Genomic DNA, 19,740 nt, shown 5'->3' on the forward strand with positions numbered 1-19,740 from the left:
GAATGGTCCGAAAAAGAAAAAACATCCAGTGAGCGGCAGTTCTGTGGGCGGAAATGCCTTGTTGATGCCAGAGGTCAGAGGAGAATGGCCAGACTGGTTCGAGCTGATAGAAGGGCAACAGTGACTCAAATAACCACCCGTTACAACCAAGGTGGGCAGAAGAGCATCTCTGAACGCACAGTACGTCGAACTTTGAGGCAGATGGGCTACAGCAGCAGAAGACCACACCGGGTGCCACTCCTTTCAGCTAAGAACAGGAAACTGAGGCTACACTTTGCACAAGCTCATCGAAATTGGACAATAGAAGATTGGAAAAACGTTGCCTGGTCTGATGAGTCTCGATTTCTGCTGCGACATTCGGACGGTAGGGTCAGAATTTGGCGTCTACAACATGAAAGCATGGATCCATCCTGCCTTGTATCAACGGTTCAGGCTGGTGGTGGTGGTGTCATGGTGTGGGGAATATTTTCTTTGCACTCTTTGGGCCCCTTGGTACCAATTGAGCATCGTTGCAACGCCACAGCCTACCAGAGTATTGTTGCTGACCATGTCCATCCCTTTATGACCACAATGTACCCAACTTCTGATGGCTACTTTCAGCAGGATAATGCGCCATGTTATAAAGCTGGAATCATCTCAAACTGGTTTCTTGAACATGACAATGAGTTCACTGTACTCAAATGGCCTCCACAGTCACCAGATCTCAATCCAATAGAGCATCTTTGGGATGTGGTGGAACGGGAAATTCGCATCATGGATGTGCAGCCGACAAATCTGCGACAACTGTGTGATGCCATCATGTCAATATGGACCAAACTCCCTGAGGAATGCTTCCAGCACCTTGTTGAATCTATGCCACGAAGAATTGAGGCAGTTCTGAAGGCAATAGGGGGTCCAACCCGTTACTAGCATGGGGTACCTAATAAAGTGGCCGGTGAGTGTATTCTTGTTGTTTTCCTCTCTATGTTTTGTACTCAGCTGACTTTTCATGCTGTCTCAAAAGGAATGAAAGTTTTTCTCCAAGCACTAAGCTCCCTTAGTTGATTGCTCCTCCCTGAGACACACTTAATATTATAAGCGTTCTGTGGCAATTTAGGGAAAGGATTTTTATCAAAAACATAAATAATGTGCACAAATGAGGAGTTGTATTAGTAGTTGTATTAACCATACGTTTAAACCATACATTTAAACTGGCAACCGTCTAGTATTGTGTAGCTTATACTGAAATGCCAAATTATGAAGTAGGTTTAAAAAAAGTGTTGGGAAAAATAATGTGCTTGTAACTTGTTAATAAACTGGAACTGATCCTATACTCCTCATGCTGCATCGAGCTGCTGCACAAGTGTCAGTGTAAATAACAAAGCCAATGCCAAAATAATCTTAGCTAAGAGTTTTCTTTTCACAGCTTCTTCTGTGCTAAAGAGAAGGGACTGCTTTCTTGCTTTAGGTTGAATATATGTTACTATTGATGCCTGTTGTTTGGCTGCTGAAGGGAAGAAATCCATGAGGAATCCCCACCTTGATAGTTGATACAGCTATATGCTGGCGTGACCTTTGAAAGGTTCAATTGCTGATGCTTAAACAGGAAATGGGTATTTCTTTATTTTTATTTATGCCACACAGACGCACATAATCATCATTTGTAATTAAACATATACAGTTAAAAAATACTTAAGGCATCTATTTGAGTATCATTAATTACTGAAATAATACTATCAAAAGCATCTAACAGATACTTAAACTCCTTATTTTAGTGTATGAATATATAAACATGTTCTTGATGGTATATAACAACACATAAAACAGAGCTAACTCTTGTAATAAAGATAATGTTGAACTCTTTAGGGATCACTCTTGTCTTTCTTTAAATGCCTTAAAACTTTTATTTAGTTATAGAGGAATTGCTGTGTTTGTCATATTTTTATTACTCAGATCCTACTATTTTTGTCTTTTTCACTTCCTCTTCTCTGCACCTTTCTTCTTTCCGTGCTATCTGTCCGTCAACCGAAGCAGAGGCGACAGCAAGTCTCCAGGCCGTAAAATGATCTCCGTCAGAGTGAGTGCAGGGCAGAGCAGGACAGGATTCCTGATATAGATCTACCTCAAAGACTCAGTCAAACAAAGCCTCACCTGTTTGCACCACCCTGTCTGGATCCTTTTCCAGTATCACCTCATTGCTGTTGCTGCATAACTACCAGAGTCTGAAACTATCCACTTTGTAAGTTTGCATGTCTGCCTCTCGGGCTTTGTATCTGGTGTGGAATGTAGAAGCTCCACCCACTACCTTATACACACACACACACACACACACGTATATATATATATATATATATATATATATATATATATATATATATATATATATATATATATATATATATATAATATATATATATATATATATAATATATATATAATTTTCAAAAATTCTTAGCCTCTCTTCCCCCCCCCCCCCCCCCCCCCCCCCCCCGCCCCCCAAAAAAAACATTTAGTAAAAGATGCCTTCTGGATAACTCCACCATGATAAGGCTGCCACTTTATCATGGTGGACCCAGTGACCTTAGGAGCTATGTTGTCTGGGGGCTTTATGCCCCCTAGTAGGGTCACCCAAGGCAGACAGGTCCTAGGTGAAGGACCAGAGAAAGAGCAGCCTAAAGATCTCTTATGATGAGTAAAATAAACAGACCAGTGTTCCCTCGCCCGGACGCGGGTCACCAGGGCCCCACTTTGGAGCCAGGCCTAGAGGTGGGGCACACTGGCGAATGCCTGGGCTTTTACCCATGGAGCTGGTGCACAGGTAGGGCACAGCCTGAAGAGGAAACATGGGTCCCCCTTCCAATGGGCTCACCACCTGCTGGAGGGACCAAAGGAGTCGGGTGCAATGTGTAATGGGGGGCAGTCGACAGCGGGGACCATGGCATTCTGATCCTTAGCTCTTGGGACATGGAATGTCAGCTCTCTGAGTTAGTGCACAAGTTGAAAGGTTCATTCTGGAGTTGCCCCTGGTGAGAAGCGCCGAGCAGGAGTGGGCATACTTGTTGCCCATCATCTTGGTGCCTGTTCACTGGGGTTCACCCTGGTGAACAGGAGGGTCGCCTCCCTCTGCATACGTGTGTGGGGATGGTTTCTGACTGTTGTTTGTGCTTATGCGCCAAACAGCAGTTCAGATTACCCACCGTTTTTGTAGTCCTTGGGGGGGCACTGGAGAGTACCCCTTCTGGGGACTCCCTTGTTCTTCTGGGGGACATCAACGCTCAGGTGGGCAATGACAGTGAGACCTGGGGAGGTGTGGTTGAAAGGAATGGTCCACCTGACCTGAACTCGAGTGGTGTTCTGTTGGACTTCTGTGTTCGTCATGGATTGTCCATAACAAACACCATGTTCAAGCATAAGGGTGTCCATATGTGCTCTATTTATAAAATTATCTATGTAAGCAAACCTCTTCAACACTTGACAAGAAATGTGTTGCAGACATTGCCATTTTGTACCACGATGGCCTCTGTATTGTTGGAGGGGAAGAATGGTCTGGGGTAGCAGTTCATGTTGCTGCAGTCTGACCGTAAGATGTCACCTAATATCACATTGTTTAGCTTTAAGTTTCATGCTAATGTGAGCAGGTGGAACACATAGTGGAGTTTTGGGAGTATTGATGATATGAATTGTTACATGTAATGTGTCTGTTGGACAGTATATCTGATGAGGTTTTCATAGTGAATTGATTTTGTTACTACAATTATCATCGAAGATGTGAGAGTTTATTACACCTTGGTATTGGCTGCCTGTTGTGTTTCAGAACTGATTTTTTAATCTAATTAAGACAGTTCCTCTGTTTGGATATACAGTAATAATCTTCATTCTGTACGTGGCTAAGATTTGGAAATGGAATGAGAATGGTGTCCTTCAGCTAAGGACAAAGTGCATTATTTAGATGAGGCTGGAGCCCTGGATATCTAATCATCTGCTAACATCTATGATGTAAAATAAGATGATGTAGCAGACTGGAGATGTATAAAATGCCTTTTTAACTTTTAAGCGGGGCCACTTCCTGAGAGGTGAGTCCGGCGGTATGCAGCTGCTTTCTGTAAACTAAAAGCAATTTTTCTGATCTGAGTAAGATTACAATTTCTATCAGAATCTGTTTTCATGTCTCCTGGTTATTTAATACATATAAGTTATGAAGTCGTATTTACAGAGTTTGTCCCGAGTGATCTCTTTTTAGGGAAAAGAACCGGAGAGAAAGATCATCATGGTGCATACACAGAGTCTTTAACAATTTTATCAAAAAGCAGACCATCCATTCATCCATTTTCCATCATGCTTTATCCCAGCTGGGGTCGCGAGGCAAAAAGCAGACCCTTTTATATATTCTTAACACTTATCCAGGACATACAATTGTAAATGAGTACTAGAGCTAGCACCTTGTACAAAAATAAAAATAACAACAAAACAAAATAAAAATGTTAATTGGTTTATCACATCAAAACCAATGAGTTATGACTAATTACTGTTGATATTGTTTAAAAATATGGAAGTTGATTAAAGGAACGATAAGCAAATTTCTCACTAGGTGGGGCTATTAAGTACGGTCTGTTGACCAAAACAAGATTTTCCTTTCCCCTACAATTCTAACCCGTCGCCTCATATTTGTAAAAGATAAATCCACGTAATCTCCACTTTGGCAAATTTCAGTCAATAACACAATAAATATGCGCTTCACAAAGTGTTTCACCGTTAGCATCACAGCTTATTTTCCCAGCTAATGTTTTTAGCCAGCTGTTTAGTTTGTTATGTAAATACACTTCAACAGCAGTTTGAGTCACACCCCTGTAAAAACAAATTTTCTCTAATACTATTGAACCATGGCAATGGCAGTTTATGGACAGGCAAGGCAAAGCCACCAGTAGCCAGCAAGGCTTGTAAAATATGAGACTGGAGAAAAACATAGTGTGATATCACACCATATTCCACATTAGAAGGATACCTTTAGATCTTCACATCACTATTTCAAACTTATGTAATGAATCATGCTAGTTGCTCCTTCAAATAACACCTATCTGTCAAACTGCAGTAAATGAAAGGAGCATGGAGCTTCATGCCAAGGCGGTGCTACAGGCTGTAAAGACTTAATTCATGAACGTTTATGCATAAATTAAAGACCAGCAAGAGATAAATCTGACTGTTGACTAAATTACTGTCTTGTGAGCACAAAAATAATTTCTAAACATATATATATTTTTAGCATTAATCATATGTGGAATTCATAATTAATACTTATGATTGAGTTATACAGTGTTTACAGAGCAAGCAATAACACAACTATAAACTATCCATTAGCCATCCAAAAGAGGAGACTAATAAACAGGTACTGAGATAAAACCTTCCCAGGAGTCTCTGGCTGACCAAAATTACTCCAAGAATGTAATGATGACCCAAATCCTCCAATATGACTGAAGCATCATATGTTGCTGCTAAGGGTGGTCCAATCACTTATTAGGTTTGGATGCTTCTTTTTTATTCTGTTATCATAAAAACATCTATGAGTAAACTTGTGTTGTATTTGATTCATTTTTACTTGGTGTTTTGAAAGCACTTTAGTGTTACAACATGCAAAAAAACAAATAAATATATAAATCAATTAGGCACGGGACATTTTTTCACACCACTTTAAGTGTGGCAACATCAGAGTGTAAAATTTGCCCCTTATGCTCACTAAAGTCAGGACAGAATAAAAGCTGTCAACATCTCCACTGTGCCACTGTGAGAATTTACCCAAGGACATGGATATAGCACCAGGTTTGCTCCACTTACAGAAGGGACTAGAGAAGTGTTTCAACAATTTAAACATATGAATTAATTATTCTATTTTTCCTTTAAAAATAATTTTAAATGTATTTACACATTCAGTCATACGGAAAAGGATTGGAAGATGATCCAGACAGAGATTTATCAGCAAAGGGTGGTTAAGCCATGGGGAACAGATAAAAAAATAGAATCAATCGATCACCCTAAGCACTTGTGAACATGCACTCAACCATGAAGGGAACCCAGCACCAACCATACACGGATCTGGAAGAGCCTAGAGCACCTTCAGCTCTTAGCCTGTATGCGAAGCAGAAGATCATTAGGTTTAAACACAAAAAAAAAAAAAACTATTTGAATCCGCAAACTGCCTAATGTTGCACCAAATCTTTTTTATCAAATCATTTATCAGAAAAAATGTTAATAATATTGCAAGGAAAATATATTTAGTAAAAAAACAACAAAAAAACCCCCACAACCAATAGATTTAACCCCAAGGGTGCCAACCATTTTTAATTGCAGTGCCTTGTGTACAGAGACAACAAGCGCAACTGAGCCAAACAAACAAAGTAGAAACAATTTGGACCCAAATAACAAACAGAAACAAAGAAACACATGAAATATGAAAAGGAAAAGAAGCAGTCTGTCCACCTGAACAGCATCAGCTTCAGTTCAGACTGAAGGGCAAATCCTGAGGGAAAAGACAGTAAGTAACAGGTCTGCCGACTCAATCCACCTGGACAGAAATGTGTTTACCCCTGAACCCAAAGCAACAGGTGATACAGGGCGCCAATAATCCTACCATGTAGACAACTCAGGTAAGCATATTTTCAGTCAACGAGGTCATAAACTCCTCTTTTTATTATCTATTTTTAATTATCTATTTATTTATCACCTGATGGGAAAGTGATATTCTTTGCATCCAAGCAAACAACCAAAACACAGAATGTAAATTTTACCCCAGTCAACTTATATGCACTCCGATAATCGAGTGGGAAACTGCAGAAGCATTGAGGTTCAAATTTCTCCTTGAGCTGAACAAGCTGGTTATAAGGCCTCTTTAGTGATCTTGTCTGTGGTTTGTCAACAGACCCAAAACAGTCACAATAACAAAATGACAAGGCTTAGAACAGAGGAACCAGTATTCAAGGCAGAAAGACAGTCAGATATTTAAAAAAGCATTTATTTAAAAATTACGGAGTGACCGGCTAGCACGTCTAAAGATGGAACCTCTGCAGGAAGAGAACACCTCTTAGTGACCAGGTAGATCTGGCAGAGGAAGATTAATAACTTGTGAGTCACTAACTTGGTTTTAAAATTCAGTCCATGCCCAGAGGACAAGGTTTGTTCCAGCTGGTCAGCTGCCAACAAGATGTGGTGGGCGTTGCGCAGAGAGACCCATATGTTGAAGCCCTGGAGGCCGTAGAACCGGGGGGTAAATCCAGTGGGCCAAGCCAAATCTGGTGTTGATGTCGTGCTCAGGATTCAGAGCCAGGAGATCAGAGGTCCGAAGAGGTTATGAAGGTAAATCAAGAACAGTGTCAGGAATCAGTTCCAAGTTCGGTTAACATGCAGAATCCAGCAGAAGTCACAAGACAGATCAGGCAAACAGTTCAGAACGGGAACAGGTGGGCTCAGAGATCCAAAAGCAGAATGGGTTGGGATCAGGCGATCAGAAAACAATCAGGTATACTAGAGAACTCTCACCAAAGGTTTGAATAATCTGGCACTGATGGCTGGAAGCGGGCAGGTTAAATAAAGACAGGAGCAGGTGACATAGAAGGGCGATAATGAGAAAGTGGTGCAGAGCTAGGCAGTTGAGTGGAATGAACAATCAAGTCAGTAATCAGCGCCTAGATCAGGACAGAATATGAAGGCCACATTACATCATCCTGCTATATAATAGGCAAGAGATGCAGGCAGCACTTAAACGATATGACTCAGGCTCAATTAAACCTCTCCTTAGTTTAAAGTGATCTGGCTCAGGGGACCATTGCAGAGTAGTGATGAGTAGATCGGTATATGTGGTTATCCTGTAAAAAGACACAATACAGAAAAATGTGCAGCTGTACCTGTAAGGTACATTACACTATATTGTTACACTGAACCTAAATAAGGAAGGATGTAAGTGTAACATAAAGCAGCCTTGCACTGTGGCACTGCTCATTATGAAAATAAAGTCCTGAACATACTGAACATTAATTTATGTTTGATCTGGTAGAAAATCATGTCATAATGGTGCTTACCTCTAATTAGGAATGAATGGGGACGAACGACCCCAGCACGATTTTCTGCAAGGGATTAGATTAGATTCAACCAAGATCAAACAGAATATTTTACCCATGCAAGGAGTTCAGGAAGACAAAAAAACAGATAAAGTAAAATATTGATAATCTTTGGGCCTGAAAGAACAAAACAAGGGATAACAAAGCTTATCACTCTCCCCTCTGCTCACCTTGAAATTTGCCTATCCAATGAAAGGCATCTACATCATGGAGTATACTGGTCGTTGGTTTCACCTCATCATGGCGGACATGGATTTATAAAGTGTCTGGCAGGGTTTTTTACTTTAGAAAACCGAACAAACCTGTCGGCATTCCTAGGTTCAACAGATTGTCCATCCACTGATTGTGTGTGTATGGGTGAACTGATTATGTTCCGTTTGTTGTCCTAAAAATCACAAACTATCTTCTGATGGCATCCAACTATTTCAGTTCTCATCCTTCTGGACCTGAGTGTGGTGTTTGTCACAATTTATCACTCCATCTTTTTTAATAGACTACTGTATCTGAATCAGCATTACTCACACGCCCTTTCCACTGGTTCCATTCCTACCTTTTTTGGCTGCACTTAGTTAATCTAAAGTAATTCCTTCAGCTCTGATCCATTCCCTGTCACATCCAGTTTGCCTCAGGGCTCTGTTCTTGTCCCCTGCTTTTTATTATCTACCTTCTGCCCCCTGGTAAAATCTTTTGGAAATTTCATATTATTTTTAAATAGTATGCGAATGAAACCCAGCTGTATGTGTCTGGCAAGCCTAACTCCAAACTACCTCCTTCATTGGTCACCTCCTTAGATTTAGGTCCAATCCCAATGCACCTACTACTTATAACCACTAGCCATTACTCCCACTATTAGCCCTCATCCACTACCAACATACCCTGGCATTGAAACCACAGTGGTTATGACTTTGCAGACTTTGCAAGGAGTGTGGACATCCATCACTGCATAGTTGACAGTTCAGGTGTGTAAGCAATGGCATATTTAGGTACGCAGATACTTAAGACTAGTTTTGTGCCAATGCTATTTTTTTGGCCCCAATATCGATAATGGATACCTGGCTGTGCAGTATCCGCTGATACCGATACTATCTGTTTGAAATTAATGTGTGAGTGTACATATGAAGAACTGCATACTACTTGGATGTAAAATAATTGCCATCATGGCTTTGTCAAGCTGCTGCCTACCTTGTGAAGCAGGAAAAAGACTAACACAAAGTGAATCCAGTAGATCTTTTTATTGCCTACCTGGAAGGGGTGACAATAGTTGAATAAACTTTTGGCTCTCAAAATGGTATCAGTGCCCTATTTGTTGGAACTTGCTGGTACTGCGATACCAGCATTTTAGTGCTTTCTTGTCTGTTGCGCTTCCTAACTCATCATCTGAAATCCCTCAAGAGCTAGTATCATAACCATACCACTTGCTATGTCCACTACCATATGTCCACACCTACATGCAAAGAGCTGTACTTACATACAATTTGGATTAGGGCTGCAAAGTAGGGCTAAGGGATGTAATGGGATTGATCCTTAAACCCTGAACACGCCAAATCCAATTTTGCATCTGATCCAACAGAAAATCTTGTTGGACGAGTTGGTGCCATTTAGCGCTCATTGAGAGTCAATGGGATGAACACACCTGACATGATTTACTGCAAGGGGGCTTACATAGCTCTGACTGAGATAGATCTGAGACTCATCTCTCTGTGCCTCAATCAGAATCTTTATAATCTTTATAAACCATCCCACAGTCTTTCTTGTTGTGTTTTCTTTTTCTTTAAACATAGTTCCCATTATACTTTTAATAAAGGCCAATTAAAATTGTCTATCTGTTCTGGGTCAAGAGATGCTGTGCAGACATGAAGCAGGGCTTTGCTTTGCAGGACTGCTGGTTCTTAGAGTTTAAAAAGTGGGACACAACCGGTGTGAACCGGGCTTAATTTACCTTTGGGATGACTCCTTCAGGAAATTAAAGCCTGTTTCACGCCTCGCTTTCTGAAGGAAAATCACAACAAAAACAGATTCTTTTGGTAAAACAAAATAAGTTTTATCCAAGACTGACAGTTTGTCTCTTCCAATGTACAGTTCCACCATCTCTCCGTTTTCTCAGGTCAAGAGCCTGGGTGTCTTTCATTCACACCCCACATCCAAAACATTAACTGCTCTGTGTATTTTAATCTACAAATCATTCATAGCCTTTATCCCTCCCTTTGCCAGCACCCAGATTCTGTTCTTTTCCACTGCCTCATCACCTGATTACTGCCACTCTCTCCATAAGATTCAGTTGGTCCAGAATTCAGCCTCTCGTTTCATTAATAAAAATAAAATAATTTCACCACACCACTCCAGTCTTGTAGGAGCTTTACTTACTCCATTTACACTTCAGAATTCAGTTTAAAGTCCTCCTCTACAAATTCAAGGTCATCCATAATTTTACTCCCCCATTCCTCTCAGATCTCCTATGATTGCAACCCCCACCCCAATCCTTAGATCTTCGTCTTCCATCCATTTCATTGGGTCTCCTGCCTGCCTCATCACAATGGAGAGCAGAGCTTTTTCCCGCTCAGGTATTCTCCCTAACTCTGATATTCACTTCCTCCTGATATTTGCCACACTTATACATATGTTTAAAATCTCATCTGTTCAGGACTGCTTACTTCCCCTGGATGCCTGTCATATTTCTACTATTGTGTCCTGTTAATTGCGTTTTTTGTCCAGTGCCATTGGGTGTTCTGAAAATACATTTTCAGAGCTTTATTATTAGGTCATACTTCCTCATTTTTGGCCCTCAAGTTCTGGTGTCCTGCACATTTTAGATGTGTCTCTGTTTCTATGCCTGACTCAAATGGGTGAATTGCCTCCTCAGCATGCACTTAAGTTCTCCAGAGTCCTACTAAAGACCTCGTTATTTAACTCAGTTGTGTTGAAGCAGAGACACTTCTAAAAGGTGTGAGGAAATCTGATTTATTGGAACAAGTATAAAAAATAATTAAATAAATAAATTTTAATTTTTATATTATAATAAAAATAAAGTTTTCTAACAACATGCCTCTGTCCAATCTCTTTAAAATACAGACAGAGGACTCAAAGTCCAGCAACACAGAATACGGAAGCCTTAAAAGATTTATTCAAAGAATTAATTAGGTACTGCAGGAAACCACTAAGCAGAGGATACAAGAACCTTTATCAAGGAGAGATCGGGTTAGTGGCTGGAATGATTCTCTATTTTAATGCTTAAACCAAATAAATAGTCACTAGCCTTCTCAGAACCCGTGAGAAGCAGTTGAATGATTCTCTGCAAAAAAAGAGCGAGTTTATTGACACTTGAACGAAACAGGTGGACTGAGTAATCAATGGAACAGAGCATTCTCCATGTTGGTTTTGCAGAAGAGAGACAGGGCAAGGAAAAGAACAGAAAAAGGGTCAGGACTGATGAAGATTAGAAAAACGTTGCCTGGTTTGATGAGTCTCGATTTCTGCTGCGACATTCGGATGGTAGGGTCAGAATTTGGCGTCTACAACATGAAAGCATGGATCCATCCTGCCTTGTATCAACGGTTCAGGCTGGTGGTGGTGGTGTCATGGTGTGGGGAATATTTTCTTGGCACTCTTTGGGCCCCTTGGTACCAATTGAGCATCGTTGCAATGCCACAGCCTACCTGAGTATTGTTGCTGACCATGTCCATCCCTTTATGACCACAATGTACCCAACTTCTGATGGCTACTTTCAGCAGGATAATGCGCCATGTCATAAAGCTGGAATGATCTCAGACTGGTTTCTTGAACATGACAATGAGTTCACTGTACTCAAATGGCCTCCACAGTCACCAGATCTCAATCCAATAGAGCATCTTTGGGATGTGGTGGAACGGGAGATTCGCATCATGGATGTGCAGCCGACAAATCTGCGGCAACTGTGTGATGCCATCATGTCAATATGGACCAAACTCCCTGAGGAATGCTTCCAGCACCTTGCTGAATCTATGCCACGAAGAATTGAGGCAGTTCTGAAGGCAAAAGGGGGTCCAACCCGTTACTAGCATGGGGTACCTAATAAAGTGGCCGGTGAGTGTATATCACTCATGTACAATATTCTACTCTCTCACTGCAATAACGCATGCCAACTACTGTGTAGTCTATTGTTGGGAGCTGGAGTAGTACCATCTTTCTCCAGCAGAGTCCGCCGTGGATCCTCCTGAGCAGAGCCTCCTGCACAGCTGCTGCTCATTACCATCATCAGAGGATCCACTATATAAGCTGTCTTCAGACCTTGCCTCAATGTCGCAGTGTTGATCCAGTTGGTCAGCGCCTAGGCCTAGACTCTAAGTGTATCTTTGTGACTTTGAATCCAGCCAGGATTCTAACCGTTGTCTCTATCTTCCAGGAAACCTGTGTCTCCTCTGTGAAGCTCTGGAAGAGCTAACCTGCCGAGCCGACCCTCAGAGCCAAACCTGAAGAACCATAGAGAACTTCCATGCAGCTCAGGACTAAGAGCTGGAAAACCCAAAGCCTAGGTCTGTGCATTATTAGACGTGAGACGCTGAAGCAGCAAGCGGACTCTGCTGAGCAACTCCTCTCCAGATCCAACAGTGACCCTCCCAAAGCTAACCTCAAGAACCCTCAAGGTACAATCTGTTATCATCAAGAGATCAAGCTCCAACGTGCTAAGCTAACAGAACTGTCTCTCACGCAGACTCCAGTGAACCAGTTTCCCAGGCCTGAACCCGAACCTGTCATTATCTCAGTGCTTGTCTAATAAACTCTGTTAAAACCTTCACTTCAGTTTCCGTTTCGTGGGTTCTGCATACTTGGGTCGCTCTTTGAGAACCCATCATGACATCTATGTATGTTTTCACTTATTTATAAGGTCAGTACATCGCTGCAGTACAAGTGCAATAATCCAATACAACTACTGTGTAGTCTTTTAGCTCTCTACTGTGCAGATATTTTTAGAAGGGAAACATATTCCCGAACATTACAACTTTTAGATTTTTTTATGCTTTTTTGTACTATATACACTGTTTATATATTGTCTGTTGTATTTTTATCTTTAATGGCATATTACTTTAATTTTTTGTTCTCTATATAAGCATAGAGTAATCCCAGTCTAAGTCTGAAAAGAAAGTAAAACTAAGTCAACTTTAATTTTTGCTATGATTTTTGTTCACAAATCATTAAGTTTAAATCTGATTATGAGAGAGTTACTCAGGAGCTCCATTTCTATAAATACAGGTTTATAATATGATTTCATTTTGTATTTTGTTCGATTCCTTACTAACTTCCACGAAATACATGCATGTTGTATTTATGTTGTTTTAAAATGCCTAAGAATCAAATACTCAGGTTAAAAAACATAAGTTTTTATTTTATAATCAGTTATTGTATCTTCCACTTTTGGACAATCATCAATACTTTTAGCTGAGAGGGGAACTCATAGTAAGACAACAATCCCAAAGGGGTACACACGTCAAAACAGGTTTTAAAAAAAATGATTTAATGTTCAATAGACTGCAACATTTCAAAACCTTCTAAATAAATTAAATAATGATATGAGTTGAAAGACACGTTTTTCGGAATGTATAACTTTTGAATTTTCTGCCACAGAGTGACAACCACTTTGATTTCCCAATGAATAGATTCTAAAAATCTGTCAAGTGTTGTGAAGAGCTGCCTAAGTTTGAAGAAGCCACCCACAGCATTTTCCTCCAGCCCCACATGTTAAAAAGAACAACTGAGTGGAAACCTCTCCAATCTGCCAATATTGAACAGCTCATTCCGATCACTTGAAAAAAAACCTAAAAAATAATAACAATAAATATGCTTAGCTACTAAATGTACACATGATGCTCTCCTTCACATTTCTGAAAGCTTTTGCTTAACTCATTTTTTCAGTTTATCATTTGTAGATTTTTTTTTTATTGTCCACTTTGTTGTTATTTTACATAAGTTTCCAATAACAAATATTTGTGTTTGTGGCATTGTGAGACAAAATATTGAAAGGTTTAAGGGCCATGACTATTTTGAAAGTGTACATGCAGTCCTATAACTGGCCTTGTGATGTGCACAGATTTGAGCTGACAGTCGAAGAACTTAATTTATAAGTACAAATATATATTAAAATATATTAAAAAAGAAAACCTATGGGGTAGGAGCAGACTATGGAAATCGAGTTGTTTATTAAAAATTTTTGGTATATGTCCTGTATTCCAAACCCAACCCACTACCAACTGGGATTTTTGGGAGACAAGAGTTCTGCCTCACAATAATAATTACAAAAAAAGTTAAGTGACTGTAAGTTAACTGTCAGAACAGTAACATCAAAATATTTTTTATTTGGAGAATTTTCGAAAAAAATACAATAGGTAGTTCCATGATTCTGGTAATTATTTAGCAAAGCAAGTCACATTATTTGATCTCCTGACTAAAAGATGCAAATTGTTGTAAGATGTAGAAGTTAAAAGCTAAACTAAAAGTTACAATACAGATCAAATAGGCCCTAAAACAATTTAAATATAACAGATCCACACAGAAATATTCCGGCTCAATCCCATTTAGGCTATCTTCCCACCCAGGATGGTCATGTTTTGTTGCCTCTGTATGGACAATGAAATGAAGAAAGGGTTATGTATAATGTATAAATAGTTGTCTGTCATTCTCGGAGTGAGAGGGAGCATCCTGTTGTTGGTGTGTAGGTATCATTACAAGAAGACAACAACACCCTAATAAAGAGAATGACTGCACTGTGTGCTTTTGTTTTCCATGCCAATCAGGCAGCCGATGCTGCTAATTTCTGCTTTGTTAAGCTGAATCAAACAGACGAGTATCTTTATCAGCATCATGCATGGTAGTGACATTTTTCCTCAAATCAGGATAACTGTTTTCACATTCTTATACTTGATTTATCAAAACGAGCTTCATGCATAGACATGTTTATACATCCAGGTTGTGGTTGTCAGAGTATTACTTTTCAGAGTAATATTAAAGAACCTTGTAACTTTCAGAAACCACATTGTTTCCACCAGTCCTGATTCTCCTCACACTTTCTCTATGGAATAGAGGTTTAAGGTTCAATCTATTCCCACAAAGAAAATCCATCTCGGCTTTGAGAATTCATCCTGCTGAACAACTTGGCCACATTGCAACTAATAAAACCTTAATAAAATGCATAAACTGCAAACAATATCTGGTCTGAGTTCCTCACATTTCTGCAATGTCATGCAAATCTCTAAACTCGTGGTTTCCAAATTCAGTCCTAAAGGCTGCTATATGTAGTCCGTGTGTGTACGTATAGAGGTTTTGAGACAGTAAGCTTGTATGAGAACAGCGACATTTAAAGAGAGCATGCACGAGAAGTAAGGGGCTCGAGTAATGGGCTTCTCTTGCATGAGTTTAATAGGAATTCCCTCTAGGGAGGGTGTTCAGGGTTGTGCATGTGCATTTTTTTATAAGGTGGAGAGGGCAGGTCTTTTAAAAAATTTGCCAAAATCCTTCACAATACCTTTAAACAAATGAGGTACTCAAGTAATATTATATATGTGGTAGAATCCCTATCACAAACTATTTAACATACATAAAGTTTCATATGTAGTGAGCATCATGGGTTATGATAAAGATATGAGCATTTCTGCTCAAGTAATGAATGATGGACTCATTGCTCTAAAGAACAATAAGGTATGTGGTATCGAGGAGATGACTGCAGAACATCTTAAATAAGTAAAGGGAGAGATAGAGCAAATTGAATAATGTCTTCTATTAAATATTTTTGGCAATGTCAGACCGTAACCAAACAGGTTCGATAAACTCTAAGCCTTAAGAAGGACCAAGTCAGCAGTATTGTGCGTGAGCATGTTTGTCAGGGATCAAGCAGTAAGGTAAAGTGCACACAGGAGGTAATTTAAAAAATCTGGGTTTTTATTTAACCTAAACAAATGAATAAAATACAAAAATCAGCTGGCACATGAAAGAGGAGAACTGAATCTTTCACACTTAACTTTTAACTTAACAAACAAAGCAAACTTAACCAAGGGAAACTGATCTAACACAATGACACATCAGAGAGACATATATTGTGGTTAGGCCAAACCACAAAACAAAAACAGGGGAAAACAAGATGGCTGACAATTAACTAAAGCACACTAGCCAAACCCAAATTCCCCTCCATATAGTTCAGTGGTACATGGTAGGGCTTAAAGCTACATTGTGTAACTTTTAGCGACATCTAGCAGTCAGACTGCAGACTGCAGCAACATGAACATCTCCCCCCCACCGCTTCTCCCCCCCAACAGTACGGCGAGCGTTACGGGACAAAATGTCTTCCACGACGTCCGCATCACCTTGTCATGTATGGCTGAACCTTACGGACCCACATGCAGAATCTGGCTCGGACACGACTGAAGGGAGAAGAGTTTATTGTAAATTCAGCCAAAACAGAATGGAGAATAACTGAGAGTCTCTTAGAATACACTGCCACAGGCTGTGCAGGTGGCTGGAGGTGCACTGAGGGAGGAGACGTTGGTCACGGAGCTGTCACAGAGGTGGTGAAGAGCGGGCAGTCAGACTGAGGCGATCGTCAGAGAGTTTTCACTGGGGCGGTGGAGAGCGGGCAGGCTGACAGAAATTAAGCTGCAGATTGGATCAGCACGCTAAGTTAGACGCAGAAGGGATCCGTCCAGGAGCGCTTCGATTAAACCTGGGAATCCAGAGACACAAGAGGTGAGCTATCAGGAAGCTTTCAACAGGAATCAGATTAAACTTTCTCGAGGGGAATTTCACGAGGGCTAGATTGGTACCAGAATATGGGGACCATCAGGCGTGGAAGAGATTGCTGCAGCTCCTTAAATCCCTCTCAGGTGGATGGGTTGATTGATCTCAGGTGCTCAGACAGCCAGCCACGCCCACCTGCAGTGCTTCAGAAGAAATAGAGAAACACTCCACTCAAGGGTTCTGACATCACCCCCCCCTCAATGACCGCCCCTTGGCGGTCCACTAGAGCCAGGACGAGAATCCTCAAAGTCCCTAATGAGGTCAGGGTCCAGGATAAGGGAACGAGAAACCCAGGAACGATCCTCTGGGCCGTAACCCTCCCAGTCCACCAGATACTGGAAACCCCTGCCTCGCCGACGGACATCCAGCACCTGCCTTACAGTATACGCCGGGTGCCCACCAATGTCCCTAGGGGAAGGAGGTGGCTTAGGAGAGATCAGATCAGGGGGCTAGATCTGACTGGCTTAATCAAGGACACATGAAAAACAGGGTGGATCTTAAGACTTGCTGGTAACCTTAGACGAACAGAAGAAGGACCCAAAACAGATTCCACTTCATAGGGGCCAATAAATCTTGGAGAAAGCTTCTTGTTAGCTGATTTCATTTGAATGTCTCTGGTGGAAAGCCATACCTTGTCTCCAGGGCGGTAGGCAGGGGCAGGAGCTCGTTTCCGGTCAGCATAGCGCCAATTCTGTTCAGCGGTTCGATGCAGGGCTCTCCGAGTCTGTTCCCAAATACGCTTGCAGCGTCAAAGATGATGTTGAACTGAAGTAATAGATGTCTGCCCTTCTTCTGATGGAAAAAGGGGGGGCTGGTAACCCAGCGACACCTCAAAAGGAGAAAAACCTGTAGCAGAAGATACATGACTGTTGTGGGAGTACTCAATCCAAGGCAAATGGGAACTCCAAACAGTCGGATTAGATGAACAAAGACAACGAAGGGCAGCCTCCACTTCCTTCATCACCTTCACGTATTCTAACCAGATGGTAGGCGTTACGGAGGTCTAGTATGGTAAAGATCTTGGAACCCTGGACTGGCTCGAAAGCTGAGGTTAGAAGAGGTAGAGGATATTTGTTCTTAATTGTAATTTGATTGAGTCCTCTGTAATCAATACAGGGCCGGAGAGACCCATCCTTCTTAGAAACGGAAAAAAAACCCAGCTCCCAAAGGGGACGTAGAATGTCGAATTATTCCTGCAGCAAGTGATTCATTGATGTACTTCTCCATGCTTTCCCTCTCAGACTTAGAGAGGTTGTACAAACGACTAGAGGGTAAGGTGGCTCCGGGAAATAACTCAATAGAGCAGTCGTAAGGGCGGTGGGGAGGGAGAGAGAGTGCTCTGGACTTACTGAAGACCAGTTCTAAATCATGATATTCAGAAGGAACGTTAGATAGGTCAACAGTTACCTCACACCTCATGTCAGCGGGTTGGGAACTCACATGGGCAGAACGGAGGCAGCTTGAGAGACAATAGAGGCTCCAGGACTCAACTCTACCCTCTCTCCAGTTCAGATGTGGATTGTGTAATGAGAGCCAAGGATGGCCAAGGACCACTGGGGACTGGGGAGAAGGGAACACAAAAAAGTTTCGCTTCTCATGATGGTTGCCAGGCACAACCAACTCAAGAGGTTCTGTAGTGTGAGTTACAAGGGATAAAGGCTTACTGTCCAAAGCCGAGACGTGAACTGGAGAAGGTAAAGGCAAAGTGTTAATTTTTAACTGTTTAACCAGGTTACAGTCAATTAGGTTTTGTTCACATCCTGAATCAATTAACACCGGTACCTAAAATGATTCTTGATTCAGAAGCAGAGAGCTTGGAAGGATGAAACGGGAAGCAGTTTGGTTGGGCCCTCCCACCAGTATTCCCGTAACTACTGGTGGGCTCCCCCTTTTGGCCTCTCTGGACAAAGGGCATTGTAATGACCAACCTGGCCAGAATATAGGCATGCCCGTGAGTCCATACGACGCTGTCTTTCTTCAGCTGACAGACGGGCACGCCCAATCTGCATGGGGTCCTCAGGGGACATTGTAGTGGTGGATGAATTTGAGGTGGACCTGGCAAAGGCTGGCTGGGGAGACGGTACCCCCCCCCTAAATCTTTTCTCACGGGACCGCTCTCTTATCCGGTTATCAATACGGACAGCCAAAGAGATGAATTCCTCCAACTCCTCAGGTTCATCCTGATAAGCAAGCTCATCCTTTAAATGTTCATTGAGGGCCTGCCGGAAAGCTCCCTTAAGAGCTGGCTGGTTCCAACCAGAGGCTGCAGCTAAGGTCCGAAAATCTATGGCAAAATCTGCCACTGATTGTCTCCCCTGTTTGATACTCCAGAGCTTTCTGGTGACATCAGCCTCAGAATCAGCATAACCAAAAGTTTGCTTGAACTCAGCAATAAACTCCTCATAGGATCTCCGAAAAAGGGTCTGTTGACTGAATTTTGCCTCAACCCATCTTAAAGCCCTTCCTTGAAGAAGTCCGGCAACATAGGAAATACGGGAGGAGTCATCGGGGAATGATTGAGGTGAACGACTAAACACTAGTGAGCACTGGAGCAGAAAACCCCCACATTTCCCGATCTCACCTGACTAGGGCTCTGGAGTTGGGGAGGAGGCGTCCCGGAAACGTGACTGTGCGTGAGGAGGCGGACCTGCTGCTGGAACAGGACATGACAGTTTCTGATTAACTTCGTGCATTAACCTTGTTAATTGGTCCAAGCGTTGTCCTGAGAGGTGCTGCTGCTCAAAAAGGGACTGCAACATGTTTTCGTGTTTTACCAGAATACCGGCTGGGTCCGCTGCGGAACCAGGAGGTGATTCTACTGGGTCTGACTGGCCTGATGGTTCTGTCATGTCTGGCTGAACCTTACGGACCCACATGCAGAATCTGGCTCGGACACGAC

The 19,740-nt window shown here is 41.7% G+C and overlaps 1 long non-coding RNA gene across 1 annotated transcript; it reads right to left on the minus strand.

Moving 5' to 3' along the window:
* Positions 1-16,514: 16,514 nt before the first annotated feature.
* Positions 16,515-17,787, minus strand: LOC119787828. The gene is made up of 3 exons (XR_005281382.1): positions 17,473-17,787; positions 16,868-16,984; positions 16,515-16,767 (listed from the first exon to the last, which is right to left on the minus strand). It is a non-coding gene; the product is annotated as an uncharacterized LOC119787828 (long non-coding RNA).
* Between the last annotated feature and the right edge of the window lie 1,953 nt (positions 17,788-19,740).

This window comes from Cyprinodon tularosa, unplaced genomic scaffold (genome assembly GCF_016077235.1).
Source record: "Cyprinodon tularosa strain WSP-4 unplaced genomic scaffold, ASM1607723v1 ctg302, whole genome shotgun sequence".
In the NCBI taxonomy this organism is placed as follows: domain Eukaryota; kingdom Metazoa; phylum Chordata; class Actinopteri; order Cyprinodontiformes; family Cyprinodontidae; genus Cyprinodon; species Cyprinodon tularosa.